Below are 15,346 nucleotides of genomic sequence, written 5' to 3' on the forward strand. Positions count from 1 at the left end.
TTGGGTAAATTAGAATTAAGTTTAATTTCTTTGAATTAAGATAAATAAGTTTTCGAACTTTTGAGAAGAGTTTTAATTAAAATCTTAAATCCAAGGTTTTGGAAAATTTAATTTTACATTTTGGATTTTATTCCATTTTACATTTTGGATTTTATTCTTCGGTTTTGGAGTTTAAATTAACTATTGTATTTCGGGTTGTCGTGGGTTTATTTGTTTTCCTAAAGTGCATTTTTGGGGCTTATTGCTTTGGGCCATTGTTTTTAGTTAGTTGGGCCCCATTAAAATTTGAGAAATAAGGCTTTTGGTTTTAAATCAAGGGTAGTAAATAAAGTAAAGAAAAGGGAAAAGGAAAACAAAACCCTAACCTATCTCTCATGTCCCCTTCCTCTTACCCTAGCCGCCCCTCCCTTCTGGATCTTCCCCTCCGGCCACTTTCCGGCGACGGTGCAAGCGAGCAATATCACCACTTGCATAGCAACAGTAGATTTGGCGGGTTTGAACCCAATAGCGGCGGCGACCTCCCCACGCGACCTGTAGCAGTTGACGGGGGCTCTCCACGACGACGTTCGGCGTGTTGCAGAAGCAACCGACAGCTTTTGCAGCGGTGTGGCGGCGCGACCTCGTCGTCATGGCGGCAACGCGTGTTTCTAGCCCAGTTTTGATGGGTTCTTGGCAAGCTTCGGCTCCGACGGCCACAAACGCCCAGTTCGACGTTTCTCTCGTGGCTAAGTAGAGTGACCCCAACGCCAGCAGCCGTGTCGCGATGGCCAGATCTGTAAAGCTCAACCCGAATTCGTGGTAATTCCTTCGTTCCAGCGACTTTCGACGTTGACCCGTACCCAAACGAAGTCGATTTGCAATACCCACCACTTTTGGCATCTATTCGGCACTTATCCACACCCTAACGAATATCGATTGCCTTTATCCACGTTTTCAGCATCTGGACAGCAAGCCTAAGGCCATCGATTTTTGTTTTGGGAGCCCGGACATCCCCGGCGTCGACCCACTCCTAACCCATGAGGTTTTAGGGTGAGTTAGTAAGTAACGAACCACCTCAACTTAGTTTCAATTCAAGTTAAGTGTTTTTGAGGTGGATCCTAACCCAAAGTTTGGTCTCTTTCGATTTAGGAGCCCTTCAACGAAGTTTAGGAGCATTAGGACCTTGTGTAAGTAGTTCTTACTTGGGGGATGTTTGTTGTTTGAATATGTATGAATTGTTTGGTGCTTTCGGTGTGTTTATTATTTATTAATATGTAAGTTCATTGTGTCTTTGTGAATATTGGCTAATGATTTTAGGTAGTTTGAATGAAATCATGTTGGTTCTGGTTGTTTATAACTGATTTGCTTTGCATTGTTGGATTTGATGCTTGGTGGTATTTCTGAAGGCATTATAGATTATGAATGGTTTTATTGTTGTATGGTTGTGTTCATAAAAGCATACTGAAATAATGTGGGAGAAATATGTTGTGTTGTGCAGGCATGTTGGACTTGTCATTTCATTTTTAGCTTAATGTTTTGGTTTTGGAAGCATGCTGGTTTTATTGTGAGTTGAGTGCTGTATGGGTCATGGCCTAAAAGTATGTAGTAGGACTCTTGTGAGGGTTTGGTCCTTAATGAAGTGAATGGGTTATGTTGTGTTCTGATTACTATGAAATTTTTAGAGTGTTGGATGCGTATATGGATATATGTCGGCTACGTCTTTTTTGTGAATTATATGCACTGTGGTATGTAAAGCATGCCGAGTGTTGAGAGAAGGGTGTCCTCGTGATGTTGGATGGCCATGTCTGGATGATAGTGACATAGGTTTTGTGTATAACGTATGTTCCATTGCTGTGAGATAATTTCTGCATGGGTCATGGCTGAAAAGCATGTAGGTCTCTGGTGAGAGTTTCGGGATGTAATGAAGTAAATGGAGAACTAACAGGGCCAAAAAGGCTTGCACGTCACTAGTTGGGTATCGAGGCTCTAGGTGCAAAGGTCGGGGATCGATACCCCAACATGGTAGAGATGAGTGTCGAGGCTCCGGGTACAAAGGGTCGGGGGTCGGCACGGTGATTTTATTTTTTTGTTAAATTAGTATTGGGTCTTGATGTAGTGGCGGTCAAAGACCAATACATTGAGTAGTCGTCGATACCTTGGGGATAAATGTCAAGGGTCGATGCACAGTTCAAGGCTTTGGGGATAAATGGCAAGGTCGAACGCCAAGCTTGTATAGATGAGTGTCGGGCCTTGGGGATAAATGGCAGGGGCCGATACGATTCGAGGAGTTAGACTTGGAGAACTAACATAATGTGATGCACAGTTCAAAGCCTTGGGGATAAATGGCAAGGTCGAACGCCAAGCCTCTGTAGATGAATGTCGGGCCTTGGGGATAAATGGCAAGAGCCGAAACGATTCGAGGAGTGAGACTTGGAGGACTAACCTAGTGTAATAGGTTGGGAGTTGCTTGGAGGCCAAGGACCAATACGTTGAGTAGAAGTTGAGGCCTTAGGGATAAATGTCAAGGTCCAACACCGAGCACCGTAGAGAAGTGTCGATGCTTTAGCTACGCGAGGTTAAGGGTCGGTACGACTCGAAGGAGTAAGTCTTGGAGGAATCAAGAAAGAGCACCAGTGAGTTAAGATGTGAGGCTGAGTTTGACATGTATGGTATATTTTTAGTTAAACTTATACATAAACTGCTTCTTGAAATATGTTTCTTTCATTTAAGGCTCGAGATTAATGATAAACATGATGTGTTGATTCTTTGATAAGCATGACACGTTGTATCCTTGATAAGCATGTTGTTTGTGCGTGACCCTTCAGATAAGGGCTGCTTACTGAGTACTGTGGTTGTACTCATCCCTCTTTTTCCCCCTCCAGTTTTTTAGGTATCGAGCTAGCTCTTGAGATGGTGATGGCGAGGAGGAGACTTGACTAGAGAGACCACTTAACGTTGCATTGTTAAGTTTCAATTAGGATAGGATAGTTATAGTTGTTTACTTGTAACTGAGTCTGTTGTTAGATTATTAAATTGGGTTGTTAAGTTCTTTTTTTTTTTTTAAGGATGTTTTAGGGCTGACTGTAACGCCCCAGAATTTCCCACACACTTCTAGGTCACGTTAACTACTCAACTAATTAAACTTAACCCCAAATACGTCATGCCAACTCCCTATGCAACAAAGATATATAAAAAAAATCAAGTTCCACTTTTCATCAATTCAACTTGGTTACCAAATCCCTCAGGCTTTTTTGAGGACCACTTCGTTTTCTATTTTTGGTTTTTTGGTTTTAGTTTCTAAAATACAGGTTGTTTGGTAACCAATTCAATTTTAAAAAAAAAATTACGACCAGTTTGATAACCATTTCTGTTTTTGGTTTTTGATTTTCTATTTAAAAAAAAAGAAAAACCATATATATTTGATAACCATTTTTTTGTTGTTTGTTTTTAAAAAATATAAAACATGGTAACTATTTTTAGTTTTCTGTTTTTAAAAAGTTAGAAGATTGAAAACACATATTAGAGTGAGAAAATTCAATGTAGAGTAGAGAATGATAATGATTTGGGTGCGAGTAAGGATGCTCTCCTCATTCTCATGCTCGTGAAAATTTTTAATCCCTATCTCCACCCTGTTATTCGGTTTGAGAGATGTCCTCGAGAAAAATTATCAGTTTTATAATTGATTTTAATTATTTTTAGAATTTAAAGAATAAAAAAAGTGTAATAAATATATATTAATTATTTAACAAATGGAAACAGAGATGGGGTCGGGACATACATTTCCTATTTTTGGACCCAACTCTACGAAAATTTTTGTCATCCCTAATATAGAAACATGAAAATACAAAGTTTAGAAGGAGGTAAATAAACTTTTCGAAGATAATTTATAGAGAGATAAATAAAGTGATTTAGAAAAATATTACTGAAAGAAAAGTTAAAGACAAAAACAGAAAAATTTCTTAGGGAAAAAAAGTGAAGTCCATATGAAAATATAAAATATAGGTTAAGGAAAATAAAAAGTAGTTTTCAAAAACTGATTTATATTTTTCAAAATATAATCTTTTTTATTGCAATAGTCCACCTTTTTTCTTTCCAATATTTATCTTTAACAAAACTCTTTCCCCCTCTAAAATTTTTTTCATCTTAAATTTCTCTTTACAAAATTTATTTTCATTATTATTTATCTTTTTCCAAAATTTTCATGTTCATGTATCTTTATTTTTTTTCGGAAGCATACCACTCTCATTTCTCTTTTTAAAAAATTAATATTTTCTTCAACTTTTTCTGTCTCTGCAATTTCGATTTTTGAAACTTTTTTTTCTTCTTAATCTATTTTTCCTCTCAAGGTTATAACTTATTTTTTCATTCAATTATCTTACTTTTTATTTATTTATTTTCTCTAAAAAGTATATTTCCAATCATTTTTTATATTTAAATTTTTTCTCACTATAATTTTCTTTTTCTTGTCAATTTCTTTCTTTTTTTATTAACTATCTTTTCCTCTAAACTTTAATTTTCTTTACTAAAAAATTTGTCACTTTTTTTTTAAAATTTTGTTCACCAATTTTCTTTTTCTTTCCAAAACTTCACTTTAAAAAGTTTATTTTCATCCGTCTAACCTAGTATTTCGTGTCTGTAGACTAGGGATGACATAAATTCCTTAGGGTCGGGTTTCTCCTCAAAGAATAGGAAATGCATGTCCCAAACTCGTCCCGATTCTATTTTTTTAATATAATTAATATATTTTTTTATTACCATATTTACTAAATTGTGAATAAAATATTAAATATTTTTTAAAACTAATTATTTACAATAATAAATAATAATTCTAAAAATAATTCATACATATTTATTACACTTTTTATAAAATTCTAAAAATACTTAAAATTAATTACAAAACCAGTAATTTTTCCCGCGTATATCCCCTTCCGAAAATAACGATTCTTTAACATGGTTCTAGATTTCCGAAGCGAAGAACGATGTGGATCTCACCCACACTATTGTCATCTCTACTCTATATAGAATTTTCTCTCTAATATGTATTTCCAATTTTCTAGCTTTTTAAAAATATAAAACAAAAAATGGTTATCAGACATATTTGATTTTCTGTTTTTTTTTAAACAAAAACCAATCAAACATATATAGTTTTTGCTTTTTAAAAACAAAAAATTAAATCCCAAAAATCCAAAAACAGAAATCATAAATGGCTGTGAAATTTAATTATTTTATGGATAGAGAAATACATATTATTATTTTAAGGATAGAGAAATTCATAATTTTAATATGTGTTTTTAAAATGTAATAAATTAGAAGGAATTCAAATTCTAAGACCAAACAGTAAATCAAAAAGGAATTAAAAATTGAAATTCCAATTCCTTAGTGGATTATGAAATTCGTATCTCAATTTCCTATAAATAGGCAGTACCAATACCAGTCCATCAAAAAAATTCATTGCTCTCAACGCTCTATTGCAAGGAATAAATGGCGGTTTCAACTCAATCAATCGTCGCTCTCACCCTCCTCTACTCTTCTTCATTCTTCTTTTTTCCTTTGCCTCCAATGCTCGTCCGCTCAAGCTTTGTATGTTCGACGCAATCTATCAGCTCGATGACTTCATATCTGATACAGGAATCTTAATACGCGAAAATCCGATGACTCCATTTTCTCACCTTCCCTATGGAGAAACATTTTTCAAGAACGCAACTGGTCGCTGTTCTAACGGCTTGCTATTCGGTACGTGATCTCAAATCCTCTTTTTATCTGAAAAGTCTCTTTCTACATTTTAAGTTCATATGCTTCTTTGACAGCTCTTATAGTTAGTTGAGTGCAATAATCGACAATTTTACGAGGCTTTTTAAAATTTAAATTCAAAACTCAAAATTCAAAATTTATCTTTCTTTATTTTATCGTTTTTTCTATTCATGTAGGTCTGCTTCTGGTTATGTACTTAACCTTTCTTGAATTCTCTATTGTTTGCTTCTTGTAATAAATTAATCCGATGTTTTTCTTAAATGTTAAATTTGTTTCTTTTATTCTATTATTAATCTTTGTATAGGATCTTTAATATTGAACCTTCTAAAAATATGAGTCCCGAGATGATACATCTCATTTTGCCAATATCTTAAACGACAATAATCAATTAACTTTATCGTTCTAATAATTACAGCTTTAGCGGCTAGACTCCCTTTGTTACCCGTATTTGAACAAGGAGGCATCGACGGTTCATGGGGTCAACTTTGCAGTGGCTGGCGCTACGACTTTACCTTCTGAAGTTCTTGCTCTAAACAAGATCTGGTCTCCCGTCACGAACACATCTCTAACTAAACAACTTGATTGGATGTCTACTCATTTTAATACTATTTGTTCTCATCAAAGAGGTTGGTATATACTTCATCCAATTTAATTTAAACAGAGTATATCTATTCCATGTTGAAATTCTTTTTTTATTATATTAATCTCTTGCTTTCATGTCCATCTCAAAGATTGCACCAAAAAGTTAAAGAATGTCTTATTTTTGGTCGATGAGATTGGAGGAAATGATTACAATTATGCTCTATTCCAAGGCAAAACTATTAAAGAAGTTAAAGACATGGTGCCCCAAGTTGTTCAAACTATAAAGGAAGTTGTCACGGTATATTATTCTTTTTTTTTTTCCTTTCGATGTGAAGTATTGTTTCTTTCTTCCTAAGTAAATTTATTGCTTTTCTTTTCCACAATTGTGTGTTTTGCAGAGAGTCATAAGTTATGGAGCTACTCGAGTTATTGTTCCAGGAAACTTTCCAATAGGTTGCCTACCAATCTATCTCACTGGATTTCAAACTAAGGATTCAACCGCTTATGACAAGCTTCACTGTTTGAAAGATTTGAACGACTTAGCAAACTATCACAATAAGCATCTTAAACATGCTATTCGATCGTTGAGAAAAGAGAACCGAAATGTAAAGATTATATATGGTGATTATTATAATGCACTCTTGTGGGTTTTACGACATGCTTCATTACTAGGTACGTTTCTTTATCGTGCTCTTTACACTATATGTTAATTTATGTAGAAAATATTATATATCTAATAAATTGGAACCGTCTCTAATAGGGTTCGATGAAACATCTTTGCAAAAGTCTTGTGTGGGATTGGAGCTGATTATGATTTCAGCTTAATGCAAATATGTGGACTTCCTGAAGTACCAGTTTGTCCAAATCCGGATGAACCAATCAGTTGGGATGGAATTCATTTGACACAAAAGGCTTACAAATTCATGGCATATTGGCTCATTCACAACATCTCCCGAAGCTTCATTGCATAGTTTAAATTTGTTTTGTTTAGATTGCTTTCTAATATATTTTTCTTCTTTTAATTTGTTTAGCGAGATAGACAAGTATTATGTTTATTCTTTCTCCATAGTATACATATTCTTTCTCAACTGAGTTTGTGAGAACATTTATCATTAGAAACATTTTACAGAGTAAAAAATTAGAGACTTTTGACAAAAATATTAGATATAGCAGATTTGGCTTCTCCATATATTTTTATGGGAGTTTCTGCCATTTTACTTTTGACAAAATTGCGCTTATAACCAAATATTTTTTATGAGATTTTTCAGCATCCAATCTATATATAACTAAATCGAAATTATTATTTTTATATTTTAAAATAAATTAAAACTATATACACCTGAGGCCAAGACGATGGATTTATAAGTGAGGGACGGCCAAATAAAAAATAAAGCTGCCCGAAGTGGATAATATCGAAATTAAATATACCTGAGATACGCACATCCCTTCTCTTAAGTCCATTCCGTAACGTCTCCGTTTATTGTTTCTCGTTTCCGAGTTTCTTAACAAACCTAAGCATTTTGCAACTAACTATGTTTTTTGTTTCTCATTTTTTTTGTAAACATTTTCAAAATTGTATAGAAATTGTGGAAATAACCCAAACAAGTTTTTTGTTTCAGTTTCCAATGTGTTACAAAATATAAATATAAATATTGTTTGATCACCGTTGAATTCATGAGTGTGAGGGTCATACAATTTTATTTTTCTTTATTAAAAATGAGGAAATATAAACAAAAAAGACAATGGCGCTTATATTTATACTGCTTTACTTTACGAGTTATGGTGGGAGATTTATTGTAAAAACTTACTAATAAATAGAAACTTAAAAGCAGGATATCATAAGGTAAATATGTCATAAATGATGTATTTAAATAAAGGAACAAATATTAAAACAACCCACAGAAAACTACGTAATATATTTAAAATGGGATAAGTACACATATAAACCATTTATAAAACCTAATTATACAAAGATGTTAAATCTTTATAATTTACACTTTTGTTATAATAGAGGCCTATTTAGGATGGTAGCTATGAAAAAATTACCCAATTGCTCATTGTAATTTATGATTAATAAAAAAATAAAAAGAAACACAAAAATGGAAAAATAAAAGAATATTAAAAATATAATTCAAATTTCATTTAAATTGATTTGGAATCTATACAATTTACCTCCCATATATGATCAAACCATAAAAGCTTTCTCATATATTCTTCTTCCCCTCTCACCTTGCTCTAGCCACCAACAATGCTAAAGCACGACGTGTTGTTCGTCATCTAGAATCTAGAGCCGCACCATGCTGCAGACCACTAGAAGGTAGGAGATGACGTGGACCTCCCAAATCGCCGACGACGATCACGTGGCAGATCTTGATCAAGTGCTTGTACCTGTGGGTTGTCAAACTGTCGGTGGGGCGCACTTCAATAATTAAATTATATGCTGTTAGATAAATATTTGTATATGATTCTAACTAATTAATATGAATTGAATTCATATTAAAACTAGAAATGGAAATTTGAATATGATTCAAATATATAGATTTAATTAAATATGTGATATTTACTTAAAAGTTGAATAATTAATTCTTAATTAATTATTTATTTATTTAATATTTGGATTGAAATTAATTAATTATTAATTATAATTAATTATTAATTATATTAATAATTATTAATTAAATTTATTAAATTAATTAACTATTAATTAGATTAATAATTATTAATTAAATTAATTGTTAATTAATTTAATTAATTTGTTTGTTATTAATTAAAAAGAATAAGATATCCTGATAGCTTTAGAATTTCTCATAGATTAAAGAGAATATATCATTTATCCAAAAGGATAAGATATCCTAATGGTTTTAGGATCTTCTGTCTCTATAACTATAATAGTAACTTAACCTAAAGGTAGGTTAAAGGCTAAAAATCTCTCAACTCTCTTACTCTCTCAATTCCTTGCAATTGGATCCCACAATCCGGATTCTCGACCGAGAGACATAGCGAGGAAGATGAAGTGGTATTGTCTCATTGGAATTACATGGAGAAGAATCTTCAAATGTAAAATCCAACATTTTTCCATGTTTTCTATTTTTTTTTTTTTGTGTTTTAAATTTCAAAGAAATTCAAGAATGTATTCTACTGCTTCCACTCCAGGATTTACATCCCTTTAGGAATCTCGCATTAGTGGGCTTATGAGAGATTTGGAGGTGGCCCGAGCCAAAGCGTTGTCTTGCGACGCTCGGATAACACTGCTAGAGTCGCGACACTTTAAGGCTGAGGATAAACTTCTCAAGGTAGAGGAATGACAAGCCTTGGCAAAGTCTAACCTTGTTGAGTCAAAAGAAGCTACGAACACGGCCCTGGATTCCCTTGGGCGAGAATCTACTCATGTAGCCTGCCTTGTGATCGCTCTTAAGGCATTAGAGCATGTCACCCCTCCTCCCGGAGCTTTTTAATGACCCTCCATTTAAATGAAAGACTCTGTTGCACTTTTCTCTTGACTGTCATTTTGCTTCCTTATGAGTCCCTCTAGTGGCTTTTCTACCTTGCTTGTGATGGGAAGTCATTGTTGATACTTGTTAACATTTCATACCTTCCCAAAAGTTTGTTGGGGATATAAGGTGGCTGTCTATTGTAGATAGCTGGTTTTGTTCGGTTTTATGCCCTAAACTCATGATTTGTAAATATAAAACAAAAAATTATTCAATAAAGTTGTTATTGATGTTTCTCTTAGAACTGTGTTAACTAAAATCCAATAAACTAACCTCCAAGGTTATTTCATGTAACTAGAACAGTATATAATAAATATACAATATAATTTGTCACATCTAACAACTACAATCAACAATTTAATTACAATTTGTCACGTCGTTATAATATTGGTTAATTAACAGTAAAAAAAAATTACGGACCATTTAAAATTATTTCTCAAACTTTAAGGACCAAAAGTGTTTATTTTAAAACTTTATAGACCAAGTTGACACCTACTTTAAACCTCAAGGATCAAAAGTATTCATTTTGAAACTTCTTAGACACCCCTCAAACCTCAGGGACTAAAATTGTTCATTTTGAAACTTCAGGGACCAAGTAGACACCTACCCCAAACCTCAGGGACCAAAAATATATTTTGCCCTTAAATTTAATACCCTTCAAAAGTAATTCAATTAATACCCTATGTTTACATGCAAATTTTTATTTTAAGTTTTAATTTCTTTCCTTTGAACTTAATAAATTAATGGAAAAAACTTATAACCATACATTCATGACATTCATAAATATAACATTTATATTCACTAAAGTAATGTCATGCTTAATGCATTTCAATTTTCATTTATTAACATAAAACTTATATTAATTATCCATGAAATTTTAAATCATGCTATCATACCTTATAACATTTATACATGTACCATACATGATCATGCTTAACCTATAATGAGATTTTAAACTATATGGCATACTCTCATGCAACATATAACCAATTAAACATACATTCATAATTCATAATTAATTAAATAACACAATGGACCGATTTTTTGCATCCTAAAAAAACACAATTAAATTAATATAATTAAATATTATTTTAATTTAATAGTGAAGGAAAAAAACCTAAAACAAAAAAAAATCGTGTTCGCTGCTACTCGAACACGTCACCTCCCGACATTCACCACTAGGTAGTGTTGAGACGTTAGTTACAGTGTCTTGACACTACGATGCATTCAGCATTGCGAACGGCAGTTGGACCAGCGTTGAGACGCTTGTGACAACGTCTCAATGCTACAAAGGCCCAGAAGTTGCACCCAAACACCAAGGGCAGCGTTGAGATGCCATAGAACAACGTTTCAATGCTATGTCTCGATTTCTACAAAATTTTGTGGGCAAAAACCACTGCCAGGGACCAAAATAGATCGACACTAATTTATTGACTCGATTTACGAAATTAAACGCCCAAAACAACAAGCTCTTACATTAATCAAATCAACATAAAATGTAAGTTTAATGACAAAAACAATAAACATCCATTTTGCAAACCCATACGTCAAATGCAGAGAAAAAACCCACCAATAAATATGTACAATTAAACGATTAAATCATAAGAAACAACCTTGCTCTGATACCAATTGAAGGGATTGAATCCCTAACAGAAGCGCGTGAACACATTGCTCGAGTTTACTGATTGAATTCAGTTACATAGAAAACTAAAAAGAAAAAAAACTGAGAAAAGTGGTTACCTTTGAAAAACTTGTTCTTTACAGTAAACCAATCAACACCACCACAAGGTCTTCCTCACTATCCTTTGCATGAGAACTGGTTTTGTGGGAACCAATCTTTTGAAATAGGAAATTTCTTGCAGAAATTGTGAGACAATGAGATAGTTTTTTACAACAACCCAAATTAGAGAACAGTTCTGCAATTTATGGATGAGGTGGGAGAAATTACCCACCTCATCACTTGCCCATTCTCCTGCAAATTTGGAGCAGAGTGGGTTGATTAATAATTAATTAAATAAACAATTAATTATTAATTTAATTAAATCATTAATATAATGAATTATTTAAAAAACTAATTATTAATTAATAACATATATTTGAGTAAAATTTAAATGTATTTCTATCCTAACTTATAGTTTTAACGTGTATCTCATACACATTAATTTTAACCTATAGTTTTCATATCAATCCAATTCATATTGAATTTAATTCAAAATTAATTATATATCGAATCAATATATACATCATGCAAAATGGTATATACGTTATATACATTCTCTTATTAAATTTAAACATTTCAAATTCTTTCAAGATCTTGATCCTCAGTTTATCCGTTGTGAGCTAGGAGATTTAATTGACCTACAGATTAGAAGCTTTGATCATATGAATTAATTAATTAAACTCATTAATTAAATTAATCAACATTCATTAAATGCGGGTCACTCCACTAAAGATTCAAAACTACACTCTTCGCACCGTAGAATATTGTGCATCCATGGATTTAACCATAATGAATAAGTCAATCCTTCACGAGTCGTCTGTAACTATAGCTAGGTCAAAGTACCATTTTACCCCTATATATACTTCTTTCCCCTTTGTTGGCTTGTTGGCCCTTAATCTCAAATTTAATTAATTAATGCTTTGATGATAACAAACATACTTATTATAAATTGTTTTTGGTGTGTAAGAAACATTGTTATAAAGCAAAAATTTATTACCAGCTTCAATCATATTATATGATTTATTGATAATATATATTTTTTATTGGTAATTTTAGTATTTTAAAGTGTCCACAGAGTAGAGCTCAATACGACAATTTCAACGGATTTTGGATCACTCAAATCGGAGCTCAAATGAAGAAATTATGGTCGAAAGACGTTGGAAGGAAAAATTGATGACATGACGGCTGAATCAACTAACTGAACCAATAAAATGGTGACATGTGGCATGGTGTTAAAAATGAAATAAAAAAAAAGAAAGAAGAAACAAATGAAAAGTGAAAGCAAAAGAAAAGAATAGAAAAGATTAGAAAAAAAAAATTTAGAAGTTACCGTTGGAGGTAACTTAATAAAAAATAAAATAAAATAAAATAAATAAATAAATAGAGTCAGGCGGCATGGCACGCGCTGACATAAAAATAAAAAAAAAAACTAGTAGCCCTCGGACAGAGAAAAAAATTAATATTTATTATTATTATTATTTTATTCAATTAAATCTTAACCTTTTGATTTTGAATGATTAAAAATCCAATGGCCCAAATTCAATTTCGATTTTAAATTTCTTTCCAACTCTTTCCCTCCTATTTAAACACTTTCTTCTCTCAAATTTTCAACAACAATTTTCTATACCACTTTTCTCTCCAATCTCTTCAAGTTTCTTCTCTCCAAAATTTCAATGTTGTTATAATTTCTTTTGAGAGAAATTTTATATTTGAGAGATATTGAGCTTGTAATTTTTATTTTCTCTTAGCTAATTTGAGGGCTTTTATTTGTAAGATTTTTTCTTACAAATTTGTTAGCAAAAATTTGTGTATCAGGTTATGTGAGATTGTACTCAAAATTCAAATCTATTGTTAGGGTTGCTCTTGAGCCCGGAAAAGAGCATTGTAACGGTTTGATCATAAACCGTAGAAATGATCAGGTTTGTTCTTGCTCCCGGAAAAAGAACATTATACCGGTTGGACTCTAAGTCGTGGAAAGAGTCAAGTTCTTCAATTGAACACCCAAGAGGAGCTTGGGAAGTAGAGTAGACCGATTGTTGCCGAACCACTATAAATTTCCGATGTCTCATTTTCTCTAACTCTTTTCTATTTAATTTTTGCAATTAATTTTATTTATTATAAATTGCATGAAATTAATTTGTAGAATTTGTTATTCATGTTTATGTGCAATATTTACATTGAAATTAATTAGGATGTTTGAAATATTATTTCTAATTTATTTCTAATTTATGTTAAAATTATTTATTTATAAAAAGTTTACATAATTGTTTAAATTGGACCCACCGTAGTAAAAAGTATATAAATTGTAATTAAACCCTATTCACCCCCCCATCTCGAGTTGTCATACCGATCCAAGAAGTGGTATCAAAGCGAGGTTTCTCTCTTCTATATAAATTATTTTTCAAACTTTATCTCGATATTAAGTATCTTGTGAATTTTTGAAAAATTATTTGAGAAACTTACTTGCTAGAGCTATGGCAACTCTAGATTTTCTTGAAAGTCATTGAATTTATAGGTCTCCATTCTTTGATGGTAGAAAATATGATATTTGGAGACATCGTATGAAAACATTCTTGTTGTCTATTGATTTTGATATTTTGTATGTTTGTAAAAACGATATATCTAAATCAAAATTAAGTGATGAAATGATTTCTTTTAATACTCAAGCCATAAATATGATATTTTGTGCTTTAGATAAAAATATATGTGATAAAATTTCACATTTTACATATGCATATAATATTTGGAATTTTCTTGATAATATGTACAATGGTGAAAATTCTCCTTGTATTGTTAACGATTTATTTGATGTGAAGGAGAATTACAATTCTCCAAATCAAGAAAAATCTCTTGAAATCAAAACGGAAAAACATGAAGAAACTGCTTTATGCTTGATGGCTCATTCGGATGATGAGAACGATCTTGAAAGCAATGAAGATGAGGTAAATCATAAATCCCCTTCATATGATGATGCTTTTGAGAATATGCAAATGACTTAGAAAAAGTTAGCTGTAAATATGTTAAATTATCAAATAAGTATAAGGCATTATCCATAGAAAATAAATCTTTGATAGATGAAAATACTTGAAAAATAGAGCTACTAATGATTATGTATTGCATGATGATTGTTGTGAGGAAAAAGTTGCATTGATTGCTGAAATTAAATTTCTTGAAAAAGAAAATAAGGATCTCAAATCTTTAGCATGTGAATTAAAAGTTGAATTAAATGATTTGAGAAATAAAAATGAGAAAAATGAATCTCTTTCTTTGAAATTAAAAGATAAAATTGCTAGTTTGAAAAGTGAAATTGTTATTTTGAAAAGTAGCAATATATCTTTAGAAAAAGAGAAAGTTTCTTGTATTGACAAAATTAAATTTTTTGAGCTTGATGTTTGTGAGAAGAATGATCTTTTGCATGTCCTTAAAGAAAAAGAAATGCTTGCTATTAAAAAGCTTGAAATTGCAAAAGAGTCCATTAAAAAGTTGACAATAGGGGCTCAAAGGTTAGATAAAATAATTGAAATAGGCAAATCTTATGGTGATAAAAGAGGTTTAGGCTGTGTTGATGAATATTCTACTGCTTCAAGTTTTAAAACTATCTTTATTAAAGCATGTAGCGCCCCGAGTCCCTCAGGTTAGTCAGTCTCGACTCAGGAGATTTTTATTTTTTAAAAATTGAACTCTAATTAAATTTATATTTATCGGGCTCCGTGTGGTTGGTTTTGTCTTAAGTTGGGATGAGCTTCTTTTGCTCTTGGGCTTGGTTATGTTGGGTTTTTGGTTTGGTTTGGTTTTTCGGTTTGGTTTGGTTTTTTTAAAAGAA

At 32.0% G+C, this 15,346-nt stretch overlaps 1 long non-coding RNA gene and 1 pseudogene across 1 annotated transcript; both read left to right on the forward strand.

Moving 5' to 3' along the window:
• Positions 1–312: 312 nt before the first annotated feature.
• On the forward strand, positions 313–3,066 carry LOC148212898 (uncharacterized). The gene is made up of 3 exons (XR_015789188.1): positions 313–1,037; positions 1,129–1,166; positions 2,862–3,066. It is a non-coding gene; the product is annotated as an uncharacterized LOC148212898 (long non-coding RNA).
• A 2,394-nt stretch (positions 3,067–5,460) lies between these two features.
• Positions 5,461–7,288, forward strand: LOC111024106 (GDSL esterase/lipase At5g03980-like; annotated as a pseudogene).
• The last annotated feature ends 8,058 nt before the right edge of the window (positions 7,289–15,346 follow it).

This window comes from Momordica charantia (assembly GCF_013281855.1).
Source record: "Momordica charantia cultivar OHB3-1 chromosome 2 unlocalized genomic scaffold, Mcharantia_2.0 BLBB01000002.1, whole genome shotgun sequence".
Lineage (NCBI taxonomy): Eukaryota > Viridiplantae > Streptophyta > Magnoliopsida > Cucurbitales > Cucurbitaceae > Momordica > Momordica charantia.